At 40.1% G+C, this 22495-nt stretch overlaps 1 long non-coding RNA gene across 3 annotated transcripts in view; it reads left to right on the forward strand.

Annotated features, from left to right (window-relative positions):
* The first annotated feature begins 243 nt into the window (after positions 1-243).
* The window catches only part of LOC130572591 (uncharacterized), a 24014-nt gene continuing 1762 nt past the window's right edge, over positions 244-22495 (forward strand). The window contains exons 1-3 of one of the 3 annotated variants that reach the window (XR_008965235.1): positions 244-533; positions 16393-16566; positions 17374-17498. This is a non-coding gene — a long non-coding RNA (uncharacterized LOC130572591). Of the gene's footprint in view, positions 534-16392; positions 17499-22495 lie in introns of all 3 variants that reach the window. The other 2 variants (XR_008965236.1, XR_008965234.1) reach the window with 2 other exon arrangements.

Below are 22495 nucleotides of genomic sequence, written 5' to 3' on the forward strand. Positions count from 1 at the left end.
AAGGAAGGAAGGAAGGAAGGAAGGAAGGAAGGAAGGAAGGAAGGAAGGAAGGAAGGAAGGAAGGAAGGAAGGAAGGAAGGAAGGAAGGAACAGAAAAACAAAGAAAGAAAGGAAGAAAGAAAAAGAAAGGAGGTTGAGAACAGAAATCCAACTAAAACTGGAAAAGAAAATGAGTGTGAAAGAAAGATTTCAGGAAGAATTTATGGTAGCTTAAATCCCTATTTCTTTTGCCAGGTAGAGAAATCCTAAGCCTGTTACMTGATCTTGAACATCTTTCCAAGTACTTCAGTGAATCACTGCCATTAGCAACATGGGCAGAAATTTACTATATCAGCTTCCCAGACACTGAACACAGTGTTGGCAGAGCTGGTAGATATTAACTCAGTGAGTCAGATAGGGTGTTCTTTTTTTATCTTCCAGGCACACAGGAGCAGCCCCAGCCGTGTTGCCCCTGCAGCTGCTGCCGAAAGTTGGCTGGCCAGTGTGATAAGACTGGGATTGCTGACTGGGATTAGTACTGCAAGGCTTGAATGGTAAGCTGTTCCAGAAGGCAATGAGACTATTGCTGACATCCTGGAGTAGTTCCCTGAGGTCATGTCAGTCATACTTAGGATTCTAGGAAAACCCCCAAAAAATAATACTACAACTGTCATTATAATGATACATTGTTGTAGGCATCATTRTCGTGGTTGATAAGCTTTATCAGTCTCATAAAGCTCTCTCACTGGAGCTTTGTACCTGTGACATTATTTACTGTGAAAAGTTTCACATTTAACTTTTTTTCTTTCCCAGTTCAAGTATACACCCCTTTCAGACACAGCTACCTAAACAAAATAGTTTTGTTTTGTAGACRCAAAGTCCATACATCTACTCTTTACATAATGGGAACTTGTTTTGTTCATTGGCAGGAAAGACTTTTGAGTATTTTTCTGTATCTCTCCTTAAGAAATAGCTAGGGCTGAAGGTGATCAGGATAGAAGATAGCAAAGGATTCACTCCACACTCAGTAGAAACACACCATGAGAGCAATCTGAAGGTGCTTTGAAACAGTGGTGTGTGCCGTGGAGCCATTATATGGTTGACATCTGCCGAATGGAATCGGTGAAAAAAGTACAGCCAGAGTCTCATGTTGCTCTTCAAGAGGCATCAGATTTTGTTTTCTCTGATTTTTCCATTCTTTTCAGCTTTCATCATTCCATCCTTTGAATCATTTAAGAAGTCTGAATTTCAAAACTGAATATTCACCGAGAAAGTTAGGCTATGCTGATCGATAGCCAGGAAACTGCAGCCATTTCTTCCAGATGAGTGCATCATTCTGTGCTTGTCTTGTCCTTGTRCTTTTCCTCAACCCCAGTTGGCCACAGTACAAGGAAGGATGCCAGGGAGACCTCTACCTCTCCTGATGACCAAACCCACCTACCAGAGTACCCCACTTCTCTGCTACCATACTGCATCACTCTGAAGAAATCTCCTTTGAGCCACCCCAAAATATCAAACCTACAGGATAATATCTGTTTAAAAGTGTACCAGAAGGGACTTTGGTCTTTTCTTCAATAGCACTTGTGTTCATYCTGTTGGTCTGTATCATTTTGAAGAGGGATATTGAGCACCAATTCATTAAGTGATTTGGAACACAGTCACAACTTTATTGACACCTCACATTTCTGATGAACAACCAGATGGCTACCAATTCACTCTGGGGAGATAGGGGGTGCTGTCCCAATCTCTTTTTAATACAAGTTTCCAACTATTCCCAGCTTACAAAAATTCCAGGGTCTTTTGCACCTCACCAGATTAAAGGTTGCAAGTCCTGCCAGAGTGACTTCGGGTTTCCTTGAGTATTATTCTGCAATAACAGCCAACAGGAAGTCAGCAACAGACTAGCAGGAAAAGAATTTGCAGGCTCCAGCAGGAATTTCTTTCCTAGTCTGCATAAATTACTGATGCAGTAACCTGGTGTTAAAGAGAGGTTGCTTGAGTGTTATCCARTGGTGGATGTGAAGGTTCTGGGTGCAATGACTGACCTGCTCCATCTGCACTGTACAGACAGTGATAACCTGCAGTGCTTCTCTTCCCCTTGGAGTCTCCCTCCAGCACTAGGTGTCTTCTTGATGGGAAAGTGAACCAAATTCCAGTGCAATGCCACTCTAAGTGATTGATTTTAAGTATGTTTARTATTCATTGGCAGTAAAGCCTTTTGAGGACCCATACCAACTGAAAGCCAGCAACTGTCTCTTTCTCGCTTGTTCTCTGTCAGTGTCTACACACACACAACACACAATTCGTGTGTGAAAGAGCCCAAATTAATTTCAGGAGTGCCCAAATGCCATTGGGTGTGCTGCAAAGTGGCATCAGTGCAAGGCTGATATCATGACTGTTACTACMGTTGAATGTGCCATCACTAGAGAAATGCTCTAACCTGGTAATTCAGGAATGGGAATGAAGCCATTCAACCAGCTTGTTATCAAGACACCATATATTCATTATAAACTAATTTATCATCATCTTATCARAAAAGGGGATTGCCACACGGCTTAGTGGTGCCTGAGAGTCCATGATTGCTTCCAAACCATAGGGAGCAGTTCTATCAAAAGACATTGAGAGTGGAAAGATGCAGGCAGGAGAAAGTAAGAGGAAAGGAACTCCCACAACCTGACACTTTGGTTATGTGGGAGGCCCCTTTCCCCTTCTTTCTGTGTATTTAAAAAGTGGTTGATGTGATACATTTTGAAAAGAGATAAAAATACATGCACAAGAGCTGGGAACATCTTGTACACAGATGTGAGTCAGTACTTGGCAGGTRGCTAACGGGAGTCAGATTTCCCAGACAATAATTAAATTTTCAAAATAAGAATTAAAGAGACAAGAGAAGAAGGACTTATGCCCATTAGTTCAGAGTATGAGCTCTGAAGTGAAATTATCTTTTCTTTCCACATAATTTATTCTACATTGCTTCAGAGGTTGCCTGTATAAAAACATCCAGGAATGATAAGCTGAATCTTACAAGGGCATTTTCTAAATGAGTACAGGTGAAATGACTACTTGTTTCTCTCCTCCAAGCTGTGCAGCCATTTCTGAGCTAAAAGCTGTRCAGACAATAAAAAAATATAACATAGTGTTCAAACATGTCCTGTGAAAATGTCACAAGAGGACTCAGCCATCAGTGTAGTTAGCCAAGGAGAATGCCATGTGGTACATCATTTGTTTTGTTGTTACTGTGGATCAGAAAAAAACATTTCCATAGCAAGACATCAAATTGAGAACTATGAATTCAGGCACATCTGCTATCCTGTAGCAAACAGCACCCATCTTCCTCTCAGCCTTGTGTGCCTYCGGTTTACAGTGCATTTCCTAATTKCATCATAAAGAGACAGATGTGGCCAGAACCACAGAGCTGCAGGTGGGTACAATTCTGTACAATGTACAATTCTGTACATTCTGATTTGACTTTTAATTGCTGCCAAKGTCAGAGTTTGGTTATTCTCTGATAATCAGTCTTTTTAACAGATGTTTGAAAACAGTCTTTTCAAAAACAGTACATAAAAAGATGGTTGCCATAGGTAGAAAATCTTCCTATCTCTTTTTCTGCTATAATACATATTGCTAGCTATGGAAACATAGAATGCCAATAGTCAGAATGAATTAGTTTTGGGTCAGAAGTATACTTGAAAGTTTGTGTTCAAATTTTACTGATGAACAGGCACACTCCTGACCTCTGGCTCGTGTAATGATCCAGATCTCCTCTACAGGCAAGGAGGCTGTGTTGTGCCCTGGAAAATGTGTTTTAACCAGAGAACTCTGCCTAAAGAGGAAAATAACAACATAAAGCCCCCCAACATGTTAGTTTTATACTACCACTTCTGTTTTCACAGAGGGATGGAATATTTTAATATTTAATATATTTTGTCAATTTGTTACCAGATTTTCTGTGGAAAATCTTTACTTTCTTCTTCAACCCCAGTTCTCAAGGCAGCTGCAAGTGTTTTCTCTGTTTGCTTGTCTGCTTAATGTAGGATAGGGGTAGGCCATRGAAAACTGTGATCCCTATAGCATTGGATCTTCTAAGAAGCTGCATCTGAGAAAGTGTAAGCCTTTTTTAAACTCTTTTAAAGGATTTTTTAGCTTCTAGCTGTAGTTTGCCCAGATGAGTAGGATGTTATTATTTTTTTTTTCTTTAATAAAGTCCTTCAACATGCATACCACAGCCCAAAGAAAGATGAGTGGGTAGGAACTACACCTCCCTGAGAGTGAGATAACACCACAAGTGGGGTGCAATACCAAGTGGGGTGCAATACCAAGTCACAGAAGTTCCCTACCATGAGATGGGTCAATACATCAGAACAGGATATATTTTTTATTCATTTTAATAGGAGGGAGGGAGATTTAGTGAGACACAAAGTGCAGAAGCCAGCAGACAGATTATATACAAAATAAAAACTCACAAAAGCACTTTGCTGGAAAAAGTGAGATTAAATATTGCAAGGCATAATTAATGTGTTGTGGTACTTGACAACTAAAACAAAGGAATTTTTTYGTGTCCTCAGCTTCCTTTTTCTAAGTAAATTCCTGGGGACACTTACAGCACACAGCATTACAACTTCCRGTTGTTTCCCATGATTGAAAACTTCCAGGTTACCCACCCCTGTTAAAGGACATGCCGGTCTTGGCAGAAAGCATCAGTCAGTTTGGTCCTGACTGTGGCCAATGGGAAACTTCTGGTTGTCCAAAATACAGATGGATTGAGTTCTAAGGGACGGAACTTCCTGAGGCTCATGAGGATGTGGAAATTCTCGAGACTACATTTGTCTTTGGAATCATCATGTGTATGAAAAGCATCATAAGAAACAAGTTTGGGCTGCAATTTGGACATACCYGAGGGAGAAGGGGCAGCCCTTCCACATCTGGTGCTCAAGCCCCTTCATGTGGCTGTGAGAACAGCTTCCTGAGGTAGTGAATTCATCCTGCGCAGGGAAAAGACATCTAGGGTTCACTGGCAGCCTGTAGAAATMATCAAMATCACAGAATCRCAGAATTGGAAGGGATCACAGTGGGCTGTCTTGTCCAGCCTCCTTGCTCAGCAGGGTCATGCTACAGCACACGGCACAGGATCATGTGCAGGCTGTTCTTGAATACCTCCAACGAGAGAGACTCCACTCAGAGATGTTCCAGTCCCTTAAGTGTCCTTGYCACCCTCTGCTGGACCTGCTCCAGCAGCTCCATGTCTCTSTTGTCCTGAGGAGCCCARAGCTGGACACAKCACTCCAGATGTGCCTCACCAGGGCTGAGTGGAGGGACAGGGTCACCTCCCTCATCCTGCTGGCAATGGTTTTCCTACAGYACCCCAAGATTCTGTTGGCYTTCTTGGCCACRAGGGCACCCTGCTGGCTCATGGGCARCCCCAGGTCCTTCACCACGGAGCTGCTTTCCAGCAGGGTGGCCCCCAGCAGYGAGGCCAAGCTGGCATTGCGGATCTGTTGCTTGTTTGCTTTTGGCCTTTCGACGGATACAAACTATTCAAAGAGAATATGTACTCCATGGCCTGAAATAGGATCTCTGTTACTGGGCTCCAGATACAAAAAGGCATAATATAAAAAGGGGGTTATAAAAAGAACAAAATATTGACCTGTTCCTGTGGTGAAAGAGTGTGAGCGGGCTCAAAGTGCTGTGCAGTTGCTTTTGCAGATCCCCGGGTGGAGATCACTGTTTATAAAAACAAACAAACCAGCAGATAATTTAAAGCATTTCAAATCTAGCTATCTCTGAGCTTCAGATCACTGGACACCAACTAGTTCTGTATCAGGAGTGTGATGTCCAGTTTTGATTATAAGTCATAGCTTATACTTTCATGGACATTTAGGGTAAGATTTATCCTGACCTARTTCTCAACAAGTTACTTAATCCTAATAGAATTGCTCAGTCCGTGGGATGTCTGCTTTCAGATGTCCTTGAAGAATTTCTTAATCATCTGGCTTTTGGAAAACTTGTTTTCCACAGCTTCTRTTAAAGAGGAAACCTTATGCAATGAGGAATCCAACACTTACTGGGCCAGGAATAGAGGGAGAGGAGCATGACACTTAAGGGTTAGAAGGCTGCCGGGCAGTTTCTATATTTTACCCAATGTTTGCATAAAGTGACTCACCCTTCTTTAGGCATCAACCAAAATCTTAAGGAAAGCAGGCACCATTGATCAGCCTGTTCCATCTGACTTTGTCCAGGCAGCTGTGAATGATGGAGTGCATGTGGTTTGGCATTCAGTTCTCAGGTGCCCAGCTCTGCTGAGGCATAGTAAAAGGAAACTGGAGATCTGAGCTTTTGGGCACAGCCAGAAAAATTTAGTGTTCCAACAATATCTGTACTTCAAAAACTTAGTTTTGGTTTTGGATCTAATGTCTGCTCTGATTCATACACACTGCCTGTGTTCTGTGCCTTAATTCTCACCTGTGTATATTTCTTCATCTCCAACCTTACCACTCCTGCTCTCTTACAGGATTATTTTAATTTAGACCTACAATCTTTACCAAGCAAATCTTTTTGGCTGGATTGAGTTCTGTATAAAAATGCCTTTTCCTTTTGGTACAAATTTTGTAATTCTCTCTAATGTCTCTTCCCCTTCAGTGGTCACTTGGAGGGTAAAATATCGACTAGTACCAAATGGAGTTTTGGTAATGGGGTACTGGTGCAGAATAAACACTTCTCCATAGCATTTGTGTAGCTCAAACCATTCCTCATTAGCACTGTTTATTCTAAATGGAGCATAAGGTTATAACTGGACACCATTTCACTAGTGTCTATTAATACTGGGTCAGATTCTACGGTGCTGGCTACATCCAAAAAGATTTTACTTGCACCAGCAAGTTCTGTTTAAAGTAATAGTAATTTAATTCCTTTTTGACTGCCTAATCTGGCCCATATTTAGGGATGCAACATTTTTTTACAGTGTTGGTAAGATGATAACAAAACTTCTTAGAAAAAAATTTTAGCTCTTGAAGAAAGTGATAGATGATGTCATAAGTATCATTCTTTCCAAATCCTTCTTATAGCAGTGTAGAGTGGGGATCTTCTGCTGAAATTTGCCAGTATTTTCAGTTTCACACATCTTTTTCAAGGGGTTATAACCTTCCTAAGAGTAGTTTGAGCAGAAGGTTGTTGTGAAAGTGTTTTTTTCCTATCTTGGAAGGGTGATATTGGATTTAAATTTAAAACAAAAATAGCTGTTAATGTTTGCTAGGTACTTTTGTGAGACATTTGTTCATGTATTAAAATGACATGTGGAAGTAGTTAGCAAAATGTTCACTTTAAGAAGAAGGAAGTATAGAGTGAAAGGAGAAGGATGAACAGTATTTTTTTTTTTTTTCACCCCTTTAACCATTGTAAGAAATCTGTTTTTAGCAGTGATATGTGTTTTGTCAGTACCAAAGAGGGGCTGGAGTGCTAAGCAAATGGAGGTATCTGCTGCACCTCTTTCAAAAGACCTGGCACTCTCTATTTCTGCTGAATGGAGGGCTCACAGCCTCTCTCCTGAGGTCACATATAAAGCCAAGAGTTAATCACACATCCACAAAGGCACGCTGCKGCACAGCTCCCAGAGTGCCACTCTGACAGCCATCCTACGTGTGTGTGTAGTCCCTGTGTTCCCATCTAGTCTTCTGTCAGTACTGTGCTTTCACTTAAATCTTCTTCCTTGTGGGGATTTTTTCTGCATTGTTTTTTTAAGAAAGGAAAAATACCCCCTCTTCATTGTCTTCCCAAATCAATTATAGCAGTCTAACTCATCCTCTRTGTAAATTTTTCAGCACTCCTACCTTTTAAAAAGTCTTCTCGTACTTCTTTTTCACTTGAATATAGGTCATTATACCTATATGAGTGACTTCACGGGTTCACAACAAATTCAGAATCTTACCTGTCCACACTGGGAAAAGATGCTTTAATGAAACTTCTGCTGCCCTTAGCCTTATCACATTAACATTTTCAAACAGTATGATAAAAATCRGGAGTGAAATTTATCATCTCTCAACTTGAGAACACTATTTCTAGTCTTATCCTTTTCCGTTCACCACGTGCTTGGGGACCTCAGCTCCTGTGACCAGAATCCAGATTCACCTCATTTAAACACTGCCACTTGAAAGSTGATATCTAGTGCAATCTGTCTAGGGTAGAGCTCTAACTGAAGAGAGGCAATTCCATGCACTGATCTGAAGGTGGAAAGCCCAGTACCTAGAAGTAATGGTTTCTCTCCTTTAACTACAGAAGCATCCAGAGGAACTAGTTTGACCTCACACTGTAAATTTGTGATGGTTATTTGATATGAGTCCTACTCCATTATTAGCATGCATGTTAATAAAGATACATATTCAAGTATTTTTATAGCTGACTGTAGGAGAGATGTGATGATGCAAAACTGTTTAAGCTAAGAGATAATACTCCATGTCAGCAGTACCATTTATAAGAAAGATGGGTCACACCTAAAGCTATCAGTTACAATATATTAGCTGTTGCTAATAAWGAGCACTTTGCTGAGTGCTCTCTGTGCTAAAAACAAAATGAGAAGCAAAGAGATGCCTGAAAATTGAAGTGGAGAGTTGAAAAGAGAAATATAAGAATTATTACTTGAGGTCAAATTTGTTTATCAAGACTTTTAAAATTAAATAATCCAGAGATTTTTAGCAAAGATTGCAATTTTGCCATAAAGAAGGAGCTAATGTTAGTCCTCTTTCAACATTAAAACCCWATTCAAAGTTCATGATCTACCAAGCTTTCCTAACCTTATCAGGAGAACTTCAAAGAAAATGTTTGAGAGTGGGTGTCACCAGACAAAAAGAAATAAACAGGGGCTAGCATAACTATAAAATTCAGCATGTGAAAAGGTACTAGGCAGACAGTCAAAATGACAAGAACAAATACACAAGAGGGCAGAACACTGTCTGCCAACAGTTACAGCAGTATTGCATATCACTTGTGYTCCCGCTTATGGCAACGTTGTGCTAGTAGAGCTCACTTGATCTTTCTGGATCTAGTCCTGATTTKCAGTGATGTGAAAGGAGAATCATCCACATGTGCCTCTTGCTTTTACTTCTCCTTTGAACTTGGAGCTGAGGAAAGTGGAAACTTCTTGGGAGTGTTGATATTATACCCTATGGAAGGTTGGGCTGAGAAGCAGGGGTTGGATATCTTTGTGTATATTCTTCTGTTACACAAGAAATTATTTTTGAATGCAATCAAAACATTGGCCCTGGATCCTATTGCACTAAGCAGTGGTGTTAAGGGTTCTCTGMAAGCCAGATGAGCAAAAATAATGAAAACACTGGTCAAAGTTCAAAGCCAGCTATCTTAATTCTGATGGGAAAATGCAGCAGATTCTCCAAATCTTACTTTTCTCTGATTCTGAATTTAATAACTTGATCTGTTATTCAAGATATTTTAAAATACTTAAGTTGAATAAATAGTGCATTTTCAAATTTCCTTTGTGAAATTATGAACAAGTGTTAGAAAAAAGATTCTGAGTGTCAGGGTTATTTTTCCCTTTTTGTGTTTGTTTCAGTGCTGATGAATAAGTCAGYTCTATGCCTGGCTGCTAACAGTCATGATCATTGCTGTTACAACTACAGCTATGTAAGAGAAAAACCTTGAGAAAAAGCAGCTGCATCAYCCTTAAAATAAAGAATAAATCTGAATATTTGAAAGCCTTTTAATGTACAGTTTAACACAAGCAATACCAGCCTCCTATTATTAGCAGATCTTCCTGGTTCAGATGTAAGGCAAATATAAGGAAAAATATYTGCAGTCCAGGGAGATTGTTTTTCTTCTTTCTGAGAACTAGAGCAAAAGCCCAACTGGGCTATTTGTTGGTATCCTGAACCATTATTATTCTCTGAGGCTCATTAAAACAAAAGAAAACAAAACAAAAACGCTGCCTTTGTCTCAGGTCATTCCAGAACATTTGCCCTCTGCTGTAATGTATCCAGGCAGGAAATGTTTTTCTTCTTTTWAAATGAGCAGTGCAAGGATATTGTGAAGAAAGCATGTAGGATAATATGATATCAGCACCCTCCAGTTGTTTGTTATGACCATTCTCAACCCAAATGGGGACGCTGAGTTCCCTGGAATTCTCACGGTGCTGGCAAAGTCATCTCTGTGTGACAACAAAAARCTCAACAACCATTTCCTGATAAGTTTCAGATAGTTGCTTTTTTCAGACTTATCTCACTGTTTAATTTTACTGCTGAGAAGAAATGTAGTTTATAGCAGACTTGCCCCTTTACTGTGTATTTGTCAGTGGTGACTGTAGTTTTACTTTCTCATATGCTTTGCTTCTCTCTGGAGGAGATAATAAAGAGGATCTACTCTCCTGTGTCCTGTGAATGGATGTGGCCCATGCTTAMGGTCACTTCAAAACAGCAGACCCTCAATTGCAATCATGGCTAGGGGCCTTTTTTATAAAAAAATCCCATGTTTCTCTGGAGGCAGCAGACAGCGTAGGGTGATGGCATGCCAGAGATGMACAGGAATGTGAAGCTACATCAGCACAACTTCAAATCTCAGGATATTTCTCCACAGCAGTTCTGTGTTTGAAGTTAATATGGATGTTTTATGCAGAAAACTTTATGTTCTGAAGCCCAACTGTGGTGGCACTTAGGCAAGGAGGGTTTCTCTCTCAGTTGGTTCACAAGACCAAAAGCAGACCAGGGCTAATCCTCCTTTTTGCACAGAGAAAAAAGACAGAACTGACAGCAGTGGAAAAGTCCTCAAACTTCCTCAGCCATTTTCCTAGAGAAAGCAATTTTGAGGGTATTCAAGGGTCACTGCTGTTGGCTGCTTGATTACTTTACTGCCCAACTTGCTGCGGTTCTCCTCTAAACATATTTTTCACATGTCCACAACAAATAGCATTTATAATTGCACCCAGAACAGAAAGCAAAGCTCATTTTYGAACTGTGGATGCCAGCTGGCAAGTACAAGGCTTGTTTTCTTTCTAAAACATAGACTTTCTTTTTAGCCTCAGCAACTACCTCCCACTTCCTCTCAAAATATGTGTTTGATGCTTGGTAAAGATCACTGTGGTGATATTACTGATGAGAGGAAAAGGGTAGGAGGATGGTCAGGATGATAGCCACAAATTTAGGAAACYTAAATTAAAATCTCTGTCACATACTTCCTGTGTTATCTTTGACAAATCACTAAGCCACAGAGCCACAACAGGCTTCTTTTCCCTCAAAGACTGTGGTTCAATTTCACATCTGTCAAATGTGAAGCATAGGATTTCTGTAACATGAGTTTATGAAATTCAGATTGTGAAGATCCTAGATATTTGGGGGCCACGTTGCTTTTTAAACTAAAACATTTGAGAGGGATCATTAAGGTACGTGGCAAAAAGATTTGCTTTTACTTATTTGTTTTTTCTCATCATAAGGAAGCTCAGTCTGAACACAAAAATAAATACTGTGGAACTGCAGAAGATTTCTTCATCAAGAACAGATGAATAAACCCTTGCAAACTTGTTGAGAGAAACTGCTCCTCTCTGTTAGGTTTTCCAGAAGAATAAGTGTAAAAGAATGGTTGAAATAATAAATTCTTCTGAAAAAAAATAGTTTCCTGTTGAGTAATCCAGGGCTTTGTTGTTTCTCAGGAAGCAGAGGGCTGCAGACTTAAAAAAAAAAAAATCAATGCACTGGTTAGCATGGACTRATAAAGTAACTGCTAACATTACTTGATATGCCTCTGAAAATATATTTATTGCCCCAAGAATTCCCCAGCAATAGTTTTCKGACTGGTTTTGTTTGCCTTGTGGGATTTAGAGTCTATTGACATGAGATATAATTTAAAATAYAGGAGGATAAGAAATACTTCATTTAAATAATTACTTTTTTTTTGCMAAGTACCTACCTATCCAAATCTATCAAGAAACTGATAAATAAAAGTCTCAATCCTGGGCCCACACAGATGGAAAAGGAAAGGATTGCCTGTAGRCAGAGTTAAGATAGTGGGCTTTTGCAAATAACAAAACATACCCAAGCACTRTGGTCAGAGGTCTTTTTGAGTGAACCAGCACAAAGATGAGCTTGCAATTATCTAATCTAAGTGCATTGCTGTTGTGGGATCTGCTGTATGCACTCTAGGGCTGAAGGTAAGTGCTAAAGGCCAGCACCAACAGAACCAGCCCAAAATTTTGCACAGCTTGACCCAAGCTCAGTAACATCTTCTGGAAAGAAAGCTAGTATTTCAAGAGGACAAGTTAATATTGAGTTGCTTGCCTTCAAAAAGTAATTATCAGTTTTCTTAGTGCAGTGCAGCAATGAACTCTTTTGCAGAGGTGACATCTTGAGGGTGATGCCTGCTTCCTACCCATCAATGTCACCTGCAAAGTTTTTAGTGAGCTACTGCAGGARGAAAACTTAGGAGAACAGAGTCATTTTAATCAATGATTTTCCTCTCAACCCTTAATGTTGTTAACTTAAGAAGTCATTAGAATGCTGGCATGAACAGGAGACAATACTTATGGGTTTTAATGWATGCAAATGTGGGGAGGAACTCTTTTTCATCTTCTAAGGAACAGAAGGGATTAATCTAAAATGGTATTCTTAATTACTCAGGTCATGCCTTCTTTGGTGAAAGGCAATAAAAATCAGAGACTGTGAGTATTTCTATATTTCTGAATTAAAATGTTGATGCCATTAGCTAAGGAATACTTCAGTGTCAGTTTGAAACAAATGTCTCCAATACACTTTCAATATAGATTTTAAAGGTTCATTATTCTTGGTTTGTTTTATGCCAGTTTAACATTAAAAGCAGATTTTCAGAGGCTTAGGAAGCATGCATCCTTTACATGAAGATTAATCCTCAATAAACATGCCTTTAACAAACAGTTCACTATATATGTACAGCAAGGAATTCAAGTCACAGAATCCTCATAAGATGCTTATTTTAAAGTACTATAATTTCCCTGCTTATCCTGTACTTGCTTCTCTAATTCAATGGAAAACCGATTATTACATAGGCATAAGAAATGTTTCTAATTTGGCTTTTGCCAGATCTCCTCTTAGCACATATTACTTTCTGACAGATTGCCCCAGTTTAATATAGAAAMTGCATAAATAAGGTGTTGTCAGAAAAAGAAAAGTTTGTCAGAAAGAAAAAGTGTACGTCTTTGTTTCCTACAGAGAACAATTGCATGTGAATAGATACATGTTTTCTGAAAGGCATAATTCTACCCTGAGACTGGTGACAACTGATTGAGTCCTAAAGGGTTCAGAGTGTCCTCTCCAAAGACWGGAGGCAGATTAAAATTTGTCTGGTGTCATGTCAAAGGGAAAATGTTCTAGTGTGGATTCATTCAAGGACTCACAAACAACTGCAGACATTTAAATTGGTGTCAAAACATGTCTTGCTACAAATTTTCCTAAAATTTGAAGACAAAAGGAGATTAAAAAATCCTGATCTCAATTTTGTAGCTCAGTCAATCTCCTCCATTACCTAAGTCATGGGTGAAAAGTGCTTTCAGGTAGAAACCCTGTAAAAAGAGATGATGTCATTTTAAAATTGGACAAAACTTGCTATTCTAGCTTAATTTAATTTTGAGTTCTTGCCTTTATTTTAATTTAAAAAATTCAAATTAAAAAAGATTTGATAACATAAAGATTTAAGCAAACATAGACACTAAGAAGAACAACAATCCTTCCCTCATTCTCCTTCCAGTCATTTTATGAGATGGAGTTTTTCCCTCTCAGTCTGTTACCAATGCATCACCCATGCAATGCTGGTCACTTCTATCTCAATCATTTATACTTTTTCTGAAATTGGGAGRTATTTATGTTGAGCAACATATATTYGGCTGTACTTTTATWATTTCACATGTATTTCTGTGTTAACACCTTCCAGCACAACTTTGGAGATGGGGCATATTCTTTCTGGCAAGTGTAAGGATTTTAATCCCTGCTCATCTATATGTCTAAAGAGAGGAAGGAGATCATTGCTTTATGGTAGAGATCATTGCTTGTCTTCTCACTGCTCTTCTGTGCCATCTTCACAAGTATTCAATAGGGAGATAATTATTTTCGTTTCCATATCTTTTAATGGCTTTAGATGCACAAATATTTTTGTATTGTTGTGTTGTATTGTATTGTATTGTATGTCCCCTTATACCTGTAGGATGGGAAGACCACAGCCTTCTGCACACTGTTGTCCTGTGAAAGAGCTGCATGAAGGTAGAAAGGAGGGCTTGCATGGCTGCTGTGTGAGCTGCCCAGCAGGGTTTGGTATAATCCATCTCACTAAACAGCCTGTAAAACCTGTTAAGATAATGGTAGGAAGGTGCCTGGAGGGTAACCCCAGAGCTAAGMTTTCTGACAATAGCAGGTCTTTCTGTAGAGAAATTGCAGGACCTGAAGCTTTTGCAAAGCTGAGGAATGAAATCCTAGTTTTGTTTAAGGCAGAAAAGATTTTGCTAGTKTTGTTACCAGGTGTATCAGTTCAGGTTGAGATGCAAACCAGCATCCAGCAAACCTTTGGGTATCAACAGGTCTAAAGAGGAGCATTTTGTCTCTTCTAGGGGAAGGTAAGAACACTTCACAGCTGAATCATCTTCAGGAGACAAAAATCAGGCTGGAGACAAAAAATACCCTTTTTCCCAAGGCTATTTGGAGTCATCTGTGGTTATGTTGCAGATCAAGCAAATGACATAACATTTTTTGCCTGTCAGTTTTACTACAGAGGAGCACAGGCTTCGCCTACAGTAAACTACCTTTGTCTTTCTTTCTTTTCCATTCCTCCCAGAACAGTTCAGACCTGAGGTTCWCCAAACCCTGGTTACTTCACAGTTTTGGGGTTTTTGTTTTTTTTTTTCACTCGTGCCCCTGTGCCAAGCAGCAGGTGTAGCACAAGGCTGAGAGTAAGCCTCTGGGCATGATTCTGGTGACCCACTTTGCACAGCTGACAGATGCCTGCTTCCTGTGAGGCTGTCCCTGCTGCAGGGAAGGTCTGGGCTCTCAGAGTGGGGGGTGTGTGTGTGTACAGCTGCTCATAGGAAGTGGAGAAATAGACCTTTCTTGCAGGCAAGGTGTCCCATTAGCCCTGAATTTGAGACTGACCTTTTCTTTTCTGGTGGAATCTAAGACCAGGTGGACCTTTGCTTCTCTCAAATGGGCATATGGTTATGTGCAGGGCTCATGTGATGATATTAATGATTGGTGATTAGTACAAGGAAATACCAGRCACATGGCCTGTTCTATAGGGGGTCATCAAGCTAGATGTGGTTGCTGTATTTCAAGAAAATGCCTAATAGCCTAAAGGCTTTCTAATAGCATTAAAAGTTTTATGATCTGGAGTAAGGTAATCAAATCTCATGCTTCAGGGCACACGCTGATCTCCACAGGAACCAGGAAGACATTTCCCAACATGAGAGCTTTTTGCAGTTGTCTGGGTGGTTTCCATCTTTTCCYAGATTGATGGTGAATGGAGTCTGTTGGAAGCAGGACACTTGAACTGCATGGAGTGACCCCCACATACCTGTGTCCCCATGTAGCTCTTAAAGAGCTAAAGATTTTGAATCCTATAGAAATGAATGCATTATGACAGGAAAGCTCCYGCAAAAACCCTTCAAAGTGAAATCCTAGGCCAGCTTTCAGTCTCTATTAGGTAGGTGCAGTGCTCATTGAATTCACTCCCAGAACAGAGAACAATACTTGGCAAGCTGCTTCTAGTGAGGAAAAATGATTAATGTCATATGTCAAGTGCTCATAAAATGGTGTGGCACTTGTACATAGMGTCTTTTCTCATCTTAGGTATGAGGCCAGTCACTGCATCAAAGCAAAGCAGTGTTCACAGCATTGGTTTTGTTCTCCAGCTCCTAACACACTGTCATGCCAGCCAGCTTCTCTCTATGCCGATCTGATAAAATCTGTGCTCTGTTTTGGCTGCCTTCCTCTCTTCTTCTACTTTTAATTGTCTCTGTGGCTTTTTTCTTCCCTTTTTTGTTTTTCTTCTCATTCTCTTCTGTCCAACTGAAGGAAACAATTTGTCAGTTGTTATTGAGATTTTTACTTTGATCTGGATAATGTAAAATATTTTAATCCAGAATGAAATATGAGGCTACCACTTTGTCATTAGAAAAAAAAAAGTTGTTTTTTTTTTTTTCTCATGGGAACATTTATATAGGCATATATATATATACACATAATTAACAGTAGCATGGACAAAAGCAAATTGCTTCAGCAAAGCAGCATTTACCATCAGTCCAAGACTTCTTGATATTTCCTTCTTGGAACACCATGTTTGCATACATTTTTCTTATGATATCACAATCAATGTCCTTTTTGGGCCCAAAGTTATTWTACCTTTTGACACCACAGTCAGTATTTTCCCCTAATAGTACCCTGATATTTTTGTCATTATCTTTCACAGCCTTGTAAAAGATGTGAAGATGCAGCTGAAGAAGAGTTTTGAAAAGCTGTATCTCCGACACTGAGGACAAGAAAAGCAATTGGATCCTCATATACTTTGTTGGTTTAATGACCAAAATAACTTGAGTTTTTGCAAAAGGAAAGCTAGTCCTCTGTCTGAGAGAAAGAAGACAAGGTAGTCAAATTACTCTGTCATTGCTTTTTTATTTACTAGTTACCTCCCCTGCTCCCCCCTTGTCTTCTGTTCACTGGAAAATATAAAAGTAGCAAAAAAGTAGGTACAAATATAATACAGACCGTAACAGTGTTACCTTTGTCATTCTGCATGAATGGTGAAATAATTCAGCAGAACAAGGTGAAATAATTCACAGGAAATACTGCTGCTGGAGAAAGCCTCCAGTGTTCATATCAGGAAATACCCAGAAATGCTGGAAYGCACAAGCTCTCAAAACTGTGCACCTTTGAGGTGAAGCAGGAAAACAAGAAGTGACAACATTTCACATCATGGTCACTTGTACTTATTTCTCTAAAGGGGGCCAAAGATGCTTTGATTCTGCTTTACACATCCTTGTGGAGTTGTCATGATCTCCTTGTTCTCCCCTAGGGTTTGATACAAATGGCAAACTTGAGAAGTCTGAAGACGGTGAGAACAGTGGGTTTTAAAAAGTGATTTGAGGAAGGGAGAGTGATTAACTTGAAGTGGGAAAAGACTAAAGCTGTGACTTATGATGCAAGAGGGGTGGAGTTTTAAATGGCCTTGGAGAAAAGGGTAAGAGCTCTTATCCTCCTGCAGGAAAAGAAGGAAATCCAATAGACAGATAACAAAATATGGCAGAATTTTTGTCAATGATTTTGCTTTTTGTGAACCAGAATGCTTCAGTACTAGAAAGCAATGGAARCAGAGATTATGAGAAGTTACAGCTATGTAGGACACAGCTGCGAACAGCTTCTAGAGCAGCTTTTATTTGCTTCTTTTCTTCAGCAGAAGACCACCATACACTCAGAAAGAGAGWCTAAAATTGGGTCTCAGCCATCAGCCAGCCAGTCAGACACAGCTCTCCTGGGCAGAATGGGGACAATGCACAGCCTGGATGCACAGCCTGGAAGGTAAGATGAACAGAGCATCTGGGTGGGGAGGGAAGAGTGCAGGAGATGTAAGAAGGTGAGTCTGTTCCACCTAGGATGATTAAGGAGCCAGCTTTGTTTCCATTGCAACATCACTTACAAAACACAAGCCCAATCCCTAATGAGCTTATCTTTAAAAATAAGAGAAAGCCTTTCTTGCCTCAGAGTACTTGTTATGTGCTCAGAMTGTGTTGTTCTCTTTCCAAAAGCTTTTCATCTTAAAGTGAGTGTTCGCCAACCCAGTCTGAGACGGAGCTCTGTGAAACAGCATGGCAAAAGAACAAGGCTGCATGCCATTCAACTTTAATAAGTCATGGGAGAAGATATTGTTTAGCCTTGCAGAGTTTATACTCTCAGATTTAWAACTGCAAGTAATTAAAAGGAAGCAAGCCATCTCGAACCTGTCTGTGCTCCAGCTTTTACAGGGCCCYGTGTCTCGTGTCTGGCACGACTCAAGGGTCTGTGTCCTTTTTGAAAATGAAGGGACTAATTGGGTTGTCTGCTCCTTGCTAGCGGTGGAGGCAGCTCTGTGGACAGTGGTGAGAGTTCATGGGGTCTCCAGGCTGGCTAGGGAAAAGGAAGAACTTTGTTAAACTTTTCCTTTCTTGTAAAGCAGGTTTTTTGGTCTGTTGCCATCACAGCAACTCCAATACTTTGGTCCCTCGTGCAAAACTTAGGATCTTGAAAATCTGGGCTGGGGAGTGAGTGCACATGCRAAGCACAGCAGGGCTGGGGTCCCACGTTGCCTCTTGGAGGCAGCTGTGACCAGAAGCTGTGAGCAACCTGGGGAGACTCACAGAGGTGGCAGATCTTCCTAGAAGTCTGGTCTGGCTTGTGAAATGCACTAGGCAGGATCCTGGAGTTCTAGTCCTCATATGACCCAATCTCCACGTTCCACTGCATCATCATTTAGGCCTTCTCAAAGGTGTGTGCTGYCTTTGTCATCTGCTCTTTGAGCTTTCCATATGACTACAAGGTATCTATAGTGACCAGACCTGTACACTCAAGTGGCATGAATATTCATTATCAAATTTTTTAAAAAAATTTTAAGGGGATAAAAGTTGTCATGAAAACTTGTGTGATCTGGGAAGCGTCTTTTTCAGTCATTTTGACTGAAAAAGCCTGGTCCAGCACACACTATGATGCTGTTATCAGGACATTAGTAAATTCAGAGACAAATACAAATAACTCTCATCGTTCAAGAGCTGATCTACAGCTGAACATATGTGCTAAAGCTCAGTGGAAAAAATGCTAACAAAAGTGCCCACTGCCTAGAGCAGTTTAAATCCAGCAATGGCAACAGTCTGGCTGCTGATRCACAGTCCTGCCTGCTGTCTTCTTGGATTTGGATGCCAGCAAAACACTTGTCCTCAGAGCTGCAGACCTCGAACTGATGGTTTCAGAGCAGAGAATGATTCATTTTTGTCAAGTCCTGAACATAGACACTTGCATAATAATTTAAAGAGGTTAAGTACTATGGCAGTGGAGACCTGTTGAATTCCTTTTTGCAAATTTGGAACAATAATTAGGAACTGTGGCAAAACTACTTAACATTCAGAAGGCCCACTGAGGCAAAACACAGGCCTAAACTAAAAGCCAAAAATACAGCATCAAAAGAAAGATGTCACTCGTTCGTAAGGAAAAAAAGGAAAACCAGGTAGTATCATCACAACAGAAAAAAAAAAGTATCTATTGGGCATCAGCTATTCTTCAGGAAAGAAATAAAATAAATGATAGAATRAAACAAAATATTGACACTTAAAGACTTCAGTCACAGTGATGGAAACTTTCTTMTTAGGGGATAGATCACTGAAGTATTAGTCTGCTAAACTTCTGGCTGAGAGCAGTGGACAGGATGGTTACTGCCTTYGCCAGTCAGAACAGAGAAAGGGCTAAGCTGAACTGTGAGTGCCACTTGTCACAGAGGATCCACCAGCAGCAAGGTTTTATGATTTTGGCTGGCATATCCTTCCCTGAGCACCACTGCCAGCTCTGTCTCCATGCTCTGGAGTGGACAGGATTGATGATGAGCAGATACACAACAACAAAATGAACAAAGTGAACACTTCTGCCTCCTTCAGGTCCATTGAAAGCTGTTCACAGTCTTACTTCTTATTCAGAGTTTTTTAGAAAGCCTCTTCACTGTCCTCCTACAGTAAGGATCCCAACACCTTAGGCACAATGGCACAATCATGAATAACTTTACTGAAGGTAATGGAACATTTAACATCTTACATATATAATTTGAACCAGCTTACTGGCTTGAATAGTCCATCTCCATTTTAACAAGCTCTTTCAGATGGAAAAAGAGAGGGGAAAGTCCCCACTGGGGTATCAGACCATGGATCATATCCAGAAATTATTWGTAGGTGCTGGTTGGCAGACACTTACCTGTGAACTCTCTAACAGGGAACTGTAGAGACAATTGATTTCAGTGCTTAGGACTGTTCTGGGCMCTGTCTAATTTACTAAGACTCACATAAGCTCATTGTCTAAAGTGGTGTATTCCAGGGAGCTYCTCAGTTCCAGGATCTGGATATATGTTCCCTTGCCTCCCAGTCATGCTCTGAAGTGTGAGAAAGGCAATCTCATGTTCTGGGAAGGAGACTTGAATACRCAAGTGAGAAGGGTGACTGACTATCCAGACAACTGTGGGACTAGAGTGCTCTGGCACACATTTCATCATCGGTCATAGTAGCTTTTATAAGGTATTTCCTCATTTTGTGCCAGTCCTAGACCTACTTCATGTTTGTGTCAGCAGGTCTTCATCTGCATCTATTTTTCTTCTGACCTTTTTCTATGGAAAATGGCTGTGTTTGCCCTTGAATTGCTTCCAGAGAACTATCTGGGCACGAACAGGTCCATAATTAAACCAAACTATTTCAGCTTACGGGAATAACTGAGTGCAGTTTATGTGAGAGGAATGATGTATATGATCCCAATGGAAGCCTGGAAAGACTTTATCAGCATGTCACAATAATTTCACAGCTTAAGTAGAGACGCCTAGAATAGACTCATGAGGCACATGTGTATTACTAAGAGCTTTCCTATATTAATTTCAATGCACTTGCTTAAAAATACCGTCCATGGAAACAAAGAAAATGGTGTTGTTAATCGCATATTGGACAAACACTGGAGAGTTATGTCTTGAGCCCAGCAATGTGACTGCTGCTCAGGGTGAGAGCTTCAGAGTTCATCAGAATGGCTTGAGCGATGSTAAGTGGACATTCATCTTCTCCAGYTGCATTCATGATGTGCTTCACACTATGAGAGACTTTAACGGTGTTAAAAGAGGTCAGAAGGGGGTTTGAATCTCAGAACATCTGTCCRTCAAGACCCACTCCTGGGGTCATGACCCCACTTTCAATTACACTGGCAAGCTTGTGCATGAAAGTAAGGTTGTGACCCTTGTTTAGGAACTAGTGGCTTAAAATAAGCTCTGGGGAGATGGAATAGAAAAACATTTGYGAAGCAGTGTATACTTGGAATGGAATGTCAAGTGTAGGGTACTTTCCAAAGAGACAAGKCTGCAGTGAGGTCATGCAAACATGCAATGCTTTGTATTTCTGTTTAGGTCATTCTTTTTCTCCATAAAAAGGGAAAAGCTAACCATTCTTAAGACAGAGACAAATATAGCAGCAGCAGGGATTTGTTTATTTGGAGATTGAAGTCTCTGTCCTGTATTGGAATCATCAAAGTGCAGGAGTTATACACCTAGAAGTATATATTAACACTTTCTGTTGGAAATTGGGTGCTCATTTGTTGGAAATCAGGATAGAGTGTAAGCTACTGATTAAGGTATTAGCCAGTCAAAGGATGACTGTGAAACAGAGGCAGGATCAGTCTTGAGCAAGTTCACATGTCATCTTAAGATTTATCAGATACAATGTTTTCAGCACAGTTTGGAAACGAGTCCAAAGCATCGCTGGGAATTCAAGCTCTGGTTAAATATATTTTCTAATTCACTTTCTTCAGCAAAGTCAGACAAAACCTGCAGAGTTAGTGATTGAAATGGCCAGGGGATGAGAGTTCTGTCTTGCAAGGTAGAGACTGAGAAGGACAGTGAAAGAAAGCATAGGTAGCATTTCTTAAGTATATTGGTGAGTAAAGGAAAGCAGGGGAAGGAACTCTCTGAGCTTAAAGACAATGTTGACCAGAATATTTTTTCCTTAAAATATGTCTRTGAATCACCCTGGTTAGAAACAAAAAGAACTGGCAGTACTGAAAAGTTTTAGCAGAGTATGAGTCTGGGGCAAGGAACCGAGCTGGTTTCAAGATGCAATTTGCTGAATGGAATCATATAGGAAGATGTATGCAGTATCGGGAAACAGGGACCAGCTATACAGACATTAAATAGCTGATATTCCTAGTCTTCAGGAACAATAAGARTATGATTATCCTTCTGCCAGTAATGTATCCTGGGTATGGAACATCACCCAAAATTCTTCTTAGCCTGACACTGGAACACTTACACAAAACTAAGGTGGAGTTAAGTCTGCTGCTCTATAGCAGATTTCTTTCTGATGAAGAGTGTTGTTTTCCAGATATGTAGCCAACATTGTGCATTGCTTAATGTCATATTATCACTTGCAGTTACATGCAATTTGTCTCACTCTAYGGTGTTTACCACTTTTAAATGTGGGTAGTCAGTCATAATAGCATTCTTACTGTGTTAAGCAGTGTCTTCCTACCCCATTTGCTTATTTCATTTTATGTGAAACAAATGTGATTTTCCTCAGTTCTTTGCTATTTTAATTCCACATATTTTTTCATGATCAATTAACCTGTTTTTACTGAAAWGTTTACATAGATTTCCAAGGAAATGCTTATTCCTTTTACTCCATCTATGATTAAGGTGGAAATTTTGTAYGGATTACAAAACAGACTAAAGGGGTGATGGATGCTGCAGCCTACCTTGTGCAATTTTGCTGACTTTTCAAACCAGATTTATTCTGGTGAAAGAGAAGGCATTTAGTACT

This window comes from Malurus melanocephalus, unplaced genomic scaffold (assembly GCF_030028575.1).
Source record: "Malurus melanocephalus ecotype Western Australia unplaced genomic scaffold, MMel_1.1 scaffold_38, whole genome shotgun sequence".
NCBI lineage: Eukaryota > Metazoa > Chordata > Aves > Passeriformes > Maluridae > Malurus > Malurus melanocephalus.